At 34.2% G+C, this 7,671-nt stretch overlaps 1 pseudogene; it reads left to right on the top strand.

Moving 5' to 3' along the window:
* The first annotated feature begins 3,811 nt into the window (after window positions 1–3,811).
* LOC127546871 (60S ribosomal protein L19-like) lies at window positions 3,812–7,291 on the top strand (annotated as a pseudogene).
* Window positions 7,292–7,671: the final 380 nt, after the last annotated feature.

The raw sequence follows: 7,671 nt of genomic DNA, 5'->3' as shown, positions 1-7,671 counted from the left end.
TGTTATTACTATGTATAGTGTTCTTTTGGCTCTACTCACTAACTTAACATCAGTTCATGTAAGTCTCTCCAAGGTTTTCTGAAATCAGCTTTCAGATAGTTTCTTACAGAACAATAATATTCCATAATATTCATAAACCATAACTTATTCAGGCATTTCCCCAACTGATTGGCATCTGCTCAGTTTCCAATTCCTTGCCACTACAGAAGGACAATTACAAACATTTTTTCACAAGTATGTATTACTCTTTTGTGATCTCATTGGGATACAGATCCAGTGGAGTCATTGTTGGGTAGAAGGGTATGCACAGTTTGATAGCCCTTTGGGCATAGTTCCTAATTGCGCTTCAGAATGGTTGGATTCGTTCACAATTCCACCAACAATGTATTAATGTTCCAGTTTTCCCACTTCCTCTCCAATATTTATCATTACCTTTTCTTGTCAGCTTAGCCAGTCTAAGAGGTATGAAGCAGTACTTCCAAGGTGTCTTAATTTACATTTCTTTAATCAGTAGTGATTTAGTACATTGTTTTATGTAACTAGAAATGGCTTTAATTTTTTCATCTGAATATTCTCTATTTGTATCCTTTGACCATTCAATTGGAGAATAGCTTATATTTTTCAAAATTTGAGTCAGTTTTTCATATATTTTAGAAGTGAGGGCTTTATCAGAAACCTTGGTTGTAAAACTTTTGCTTTAGTGTTCTGCTTCTCTTCTAATGTCGGATACAATGGTTTTGTTTGTACAACCCCTTTTTAATTTAATGTAATCAAAATGATCTATTTTGTATTCCATAATGTTTTCTAGTTCTTCTTTAACTATAAATTTGTTCCTTTTCTATAGATCTGAGAGGTAGACTTTCCCTTTTTCTCCTAATTTGCTTATATTATCACCCTCTATGTCTAAATAATGAACCCAACCCAACAGTGTTCCTACTGGGCTTATATCTCAAAGAGATCTTAAGGGAGAAAAAGGGACTTGTATGTGCAAAAATGTTTGTGGCAGCCCTCTTTGTAGTAGCAAGAAACTGGAAACTGAGTGGATGCCATCAAATGGAGAATGGCTGAATAAGTTTTGGTATATGAATGTTATGGAATATTATTGTTCTATAAGAAACCACCAGAAGAATGATTTTACAAAGGCCTGGAGAGACTTACAAGAACTGATGCTGAGTGAAACAAGCAGAACCAGGACATCGTTATACATGGCAACAACAAGACTATATGATGATCAATTCTGATAGATGTGGATCCCTTCAACGATGAATTGATTCACACCAGTTCCAATTGTTCAGTAATGGAGACAACTGTGGGAACTGAGTGTGGAGCATAACATAGCATTCTCACTCTCTTTGTTGTTGTTTGCTTGTATTTTGTTTTCCTTTTCAGGTTTTTTTTTCTTTCTAGATCTGATTTTCTTTGTGCAGCAAGATAACTGTATGGATATGTATACATATATTGGATTTAACATATATTTTAACATGTATTGGACTATCTGCTATCTAGGGGAGAGTGAAGGGAGAAGGAGGGAAAAATTTGGAACAGAAGGTTTTGCAAGGGACAGTGTTTAAAAATTGCCCATGCATATACTTTTTAAATAAAAATATATAAATAAAAAGGTATAATAAAAAATAAAAAGAAAAAAAAATCATGTACCCATTTCAACCTAATCTTGCTGTGTTATAGGTTATAAGGTGGTGGTCATTGCCTAGTTTCTGCCATACTATTTTTCAATTTTTCCAGCAATTTTTGTCAAACAATGAGTTCTTTTCCCAGAAGCTGGAGTCTTTGGGTTTATCAGACACTAGATTACTATAGTTATTACTATTGTGTCTTGTGGATCTAATCTGTTCCCCTGATTCACCGCTCTATTTCTTAGCCTTCTTTCTTCTTTTAAGCATCATTTTGTTAGTGAAAAAATCATGGTTGTTTGGAGAATAACCACCAAAATTGAAGAATGAAGAATAAATGATAATACACACACACATGTAATTGTAAAAAAAAAAATTAACTTAGAGATTTCTACCCAACTTGTTATGCATGAGCATAATCCACTGACACAAAGGGTTGTTCAGTGAATATATGTTAGGGTGAGCATTGAGACACAACATCCTATTGTATTCTGCACTAATAACAACAGTTCATATTTATACAGAGCTTTAAGGTAACCAAGTGTTTTATACATGTTTTCTCATTTGATCCTTACAAAAACCAAGTCAGTTAAATACTATTGTCATAACCATTTTACTGATGAAAAAACTGAGGTTCAGAGAGGACATAAAATCACCTATGGTACAACTATGAAAAGTTGATGGAATTATTATCCCTATTTTATATATAGGATACCTAACACTCAGAGAAAATACCCAAAGTCATATCGCTGGTAAGTATTTGAGACAGATCTTCATTGTTCCAAGTCCAGAACTCTATTCAAAGCTTCACATTCCCCAAGACTAACAGTTGCTTGTCTTAGTGATCTTGATAACTAAATCATATGTAACAAGATCAACTAAGTCCTGTATTATCTTTACATTTTTGCCATACTAGTACTATGTTCTTTCCTTTGCCTATGTCAAGTGGACTAGCTTTTTTAAGAGCCTACTACATGTCAAGCACTATGCTAAGAGCTGGGGTTACAAAGGAGAAAAAAGACAATCCCTGCTCTTAAAGAATCCACAATTTACAAACAAGATTTAAACAGTATAATTTGGAGATAATAAAGGAAAAGCATTAAGAATTAAGAAGGACCAGAAAGGACTTCTTGTCAAAGGTAATTTGTTTCAAAGAAGGTTAGATTCCTAAAAGATTCCAGTTTTTCAGGATTGCTATTACATCAGACAAAAGATTTAAATTCTCTTATCCTTGTTCATTAGCCAAAAATAGAACACATGAAGAAGAATGTATTAATCAGATGCTAGTCTTATTTTCAAGGGGATTTTCCACCAAGGAATAGACAAATTTGACCATTATTGCATTTTAACAGCTATAGTTGTAATTTTGAAATGTGGGCCATATGCTGACGTAGAATAGCATGGGAATTTCCAATTCAGGCCAATCAGTTAATTAGCAAAATTATGTGAGGAGTAAAATAATCACAACTAGGAGCTAAAACAGGAATTGTACTTAAAAGGTTAGTATAGAATGAAAGCAACAACAATCTCTCTCTTTCTAGATCAGTAATTCTCTGTAAATACCTTTATACTATACTACAAATGATGTTTGAAAAATCAATTCTTTTCACTAGAGAAAAAAAAAAATTAAGAAAAGCAATGACATTTTGGTTTGCTTTGGTGTGAGAAAAATCACTTAGTTCTCCCAGGTAATTGAAGATGTAGTGAAACCTCAGGGTAATGCATTTGAAAAAAAAAATTTGTACTTTAGCAAACTATCACAAAAAACACACATAAAGCATTTCTCTTCCTTATAAAAGGAAAATTGGAATCCTATGCAGTAGAATGGAAAAAATGTTAGATGAAGCTTCAAAGGTTCTGATGTTAAGTTCAAGGGTCACTACTACAGAGCCAAATGACATTGGATTAGTCTCTTTACATTTATGAATCTTGGAAACTTCTCCATATCATTTCCATAGAGATGATAACACTTACATTACAATTTCACAGTGCTGTTGTGAAGAAAATCCTTTGTGGACAGGAACAGGAATCATTTTGAGAGATGATGTGATACAGAAGAAAGGGCATTTAATCTGGAATCATGGAACTTCAGTGTGAATCCTTCATTGTGATTTTAGGCAAGGAACCTAACATTTCTGGGCTTTAGGTTCTTTTTCTATAAAGTGAGGGGGTATGAGTAGATGACTTTGGATAAATCTTTCAACTCTGCTCCCATGATAATATCTTCCATCTCTCTTCATGGCAAATCATCTGTGACATCCTGGCTTAAAGTACTCGATGTGGAAACCTTCACTAACGAAGGTTAGCTGGACCTGGGGTCAGGAAGACCTCAGTTGAAATTCATTTATTACTTGGATGGCCCTGAGGAAGTTATTTAAACTTTGCCTCAGTCTCTTCATCTAGGAAATTAGGATAATTAGGATAGCATTAAATTTCCCAATGTTACATAATGAAATAATATTTGTAAAGTGTTTTGCAATCTTAAAACACTATATAAATTGAATCTGTTATTATTATTATCATTACTATTTTAATAGTAATTATTGTAATTATTCTACCTCTTATTGACTTAGTACAGAAATCCTTAGGAACTGCTAGAAAGTATTTGTTGTTTAGTCATTTCAGTAATATCTGACTTTCTATGTCCTCATGGGGGTTTTCTCATCAGAGATACTGGAATGGTTTGCCACTTAATTCTCTAGCTCATTTTACAATTAGAAAAACTGAAACAAATAGTCTTAAGTGCCTTTCTCAGAGTCACTTAGCTAATAAGTAATTCAAAGTAATTCAAATTCAAATTCAAATTCTGAGGCTGAATTTGAACTCAGGTCTTCCTGATTGTAATTCCACAGTCCATCTACTATGTCACATGGTTGATACACACACACATACACACAACATATATACCTGCATGATCATATGTGTATGTATATGTATACATGCATATATGTATATGTAATTGTTTCACATATTATTTTTACTATTTTACTTTATTGTTATTGTTATTCCATATCTCATTGATTTTGTACATTAAGTTCTTAGAAGCTGCCAGAAAGACAGATTAGAGAGCTCACATAGGATTTTAAAATATCTGAGGGAGGATTTTGAATTCAGATCTTCTTTCATCTAAGTCAAGTTCTTTTCTTACTAGATTTGGCTTGCATTGCATAATTAATTTTTTTAAAGCACATGTTTTTATTTAATAGACTATAAGTTTCCACAATAGCGTTGAATATTTTTCAGCTACACTTTATACCTTTGCCATCAACCCGTACACTGCTCTGCACAGAGGAGTTACTTAATTTATTCAATTGAATTGAATGCTTAGCTTTCCTAGACATTTAAAAGAGGAGCTTTAGTGTGAGTCAATATAGAACAATTTTAAATGCTAAGTAAAAACAGTATCAAATTAATCATTAAGTTTAGGAAAGTAGGAGGAAAAAAAGAACAGCATTTTAACTATAGTAGAGCAGTACAATACAAATTTCATTCATTATGTCTTATAAATCCCATTACCAAGTTCCATGCTTTCGTTTACTTCACTAATACTGAATGAAGGCTGGGTTGCTAGGCATTCAACCTGAAAATGCATCATTATACTAATTCTGGTCTAAAGCCTGTGGGCAAGATCCGTTAAGTCATTATGCAGGAATAAACCAGATATTCATGGTGTTGAACATAAGGATTTACATCATTTTCCCATCGTCCATGTCTTGATTAACGGCTCCGTTTGGGAGAATGCTTAGTAAAGTATCAAGGAGAATTAGGTTGTCATAGGGAGATGTAATACTAATACTAGACTATTTACAAGAAATTGGAAAATGACTCCAATTACTGAATGTGGATTTTTCTCTGCCAGAAGGAAACAGGAGGGGTTTATTTTATAAAATAGAGAAATCACAAAATTGATTTTTTTTTCCTTTGGATATTTCATCCTCTCTGCTTTTGGTAAAAGAATCTGAAAATAAATTAATGATTTATTATGAAGTATTCTCAGTAGTGCTTAATGATATTAATTTTGTTTTAATTAATTATATTTTTCTAATTGGTATAGTTATTATGAATCAATTTCATATCTGGCTTCTTGTTTACCTGATTGAGTTTTTTTCTGAGGGAGAGGGTGATCAGGATCATACATCTGTGTCTTTCTCTAGAACTTGAAGAAGTCTTAGTGATCCCTTATTGTCCTTTTCCCCTATTTTGGCCAGGATCACTTAGATACTAAATAAGCACTGAGTAAAACATTAGAATGAAGGTGAGGAAGGAAGGGAAAATCAGTTTCATCACTGACTTTGTGATCCTGAGAGATTCTGCCAGCCATCTTATGCTTCTGTTTTTGAACAAATGTTGGGAAGCCAACCATCACAATTCTGATCTTCATTGGAGGATATTGTGGAACTTACTGGTAAAGACCAACACAAGTATTTTGTTTTTGGTTCTATAAGATTAAAGGAATTTTGGGCAGCAGTTTTAGTAAATGAGTGGTATATAGAGAAGTGAAAGTATTAAGTGGATTAAAATTTTGGAAAAGTTTATTAATGGTCAGCATTAAACAGTAGAATATAAAATAAAAAGCAGATGGTATTTTCTCCCCTTATGATAATCAGTAAGGAGACTGGTGAGTGCCAGCTATACTCAGAACTGGGTAGATAAAAGAAAAAATGTTTTGTGTCTCCTAAATTCTCTTTGTTATCAGAAAAAAATCCTATTTAGATTCTTGCTGAAAAAGAGGACAGATTATTAAACTATCCAAAACACAATTCCTTTTCAGAGTAAGAGTTAAAAGAAAAATTAGTAAATGCATATATAGGGCACATCAGAAATTAAATGACTAAGGATGGCTTGATTTATCAATTATATTCTTTATCTTTCTTCCTCAAGCCCCTCTTCACTACAATATGGAGTCCTTGTGGCTATCAAAGTGATTTTCCTAAGTTATAAATCTGATCATGTTATTGACCTGCTGAGTAAACTTTAGTGGCTCCCTAGTACATCCAGGATTGAATGTAAAATCCCGTATTTGGCATTTACAGTTTTTCAGGCTGCCTTTCCCTTTCTGTGCTGCAGTTGTAGCCAGGAGTGTGCTCAGGCTTTAGAAGAGACTTGCTTCTAGTATCCTTCAATGTGGAAAGAAAGTCTGCCTTGACCCAGTGAGACCAATGAAATAGGCAAGGCCAATTCTCATCAACAGGTCTGGAAGCTGATTAAAGATGCGCCGATCATCCAGTAGCTTGTTACTGTGCCTTCTTGTGTCAGATGCCAGAAAAATACTCTCGCTCAGTGGAAGGGCAGTCACATGGGCAGGGGTAAGAGAAAGGGCACTGTCAAGGCGCCTGTGCCCAAGAGGGTGACCTGGATGAGGGGAAGGAGGGTTTTGTACCATCTACTCCAGAGATATCATGAATCCAGAAAGATTGCCCAGCTTAGGTGCCACAGTCTGTCCTCGAAGGTGAAGGGAAGTGTGTCCAAGAACAAGCAAATCTTCATGGAGCACATTCATAAAGTGAAGGCAGACAAAGCCCAGGAGAAGCTCTTGGCTGGCCAGGCTGATACTTGCTGGTTCAAGATTAAGGAAGTATGAAATTGTAGGGAATAACATTTGCAAGTTTAAAAGAGAGATCTTTAAGATTTTGTCCAAGACAGAAAAGACTAAGAAATGATCATTCCCTATCTCCTCTGTATATAATACCCTTCTGTTTGTCTCATACAATAAAATTTGACAGAATGTTAAAATAAAAAGCTCTTCAGTTTTTGCCTCTTTTTGATTTTTGAATCTTCTTACATTCTCCTACTTTATACTTACTCTGTGATCTAACTCTACTACTCTACCTGCTATTTCTCTTACATCACCTCCACAGTCCCTCTCTGTACTGGCATTGAGCTTGAAATCCGGGGGAACTGAGTTAAAATTTGGCTTTTACTACTTATTAGTTATATGATCCTAGGTAAGCCAATTAATCTTTATCTGTCTCATTTTCTTAATTTATAGAATGGGGGTGATACTACTACTGCCATCCAGGATTGTTATGAGAATAAAATG

This window comes from Antechinus flavipes, chromosome 2 (genome assembly GCF_016432865.1).
Source record: "Antechinus flavipes isolate AdamAnt ecotype Samford, QLD, Australia chromosome 2, AdamAnt_v2, whole genome shotgun sequence".
NCBI lineage: Eukaryota > Metazoa > Chordata > Mammalia > Dasyuromorphia > Dasyuridae > Antechinus > Antechinus flavipes.
The sequence above is the reverse complement of the archived record's forward strand: the minus strand, read 5'-3'. Positions and strand labels throughout refer to the sequence as shown.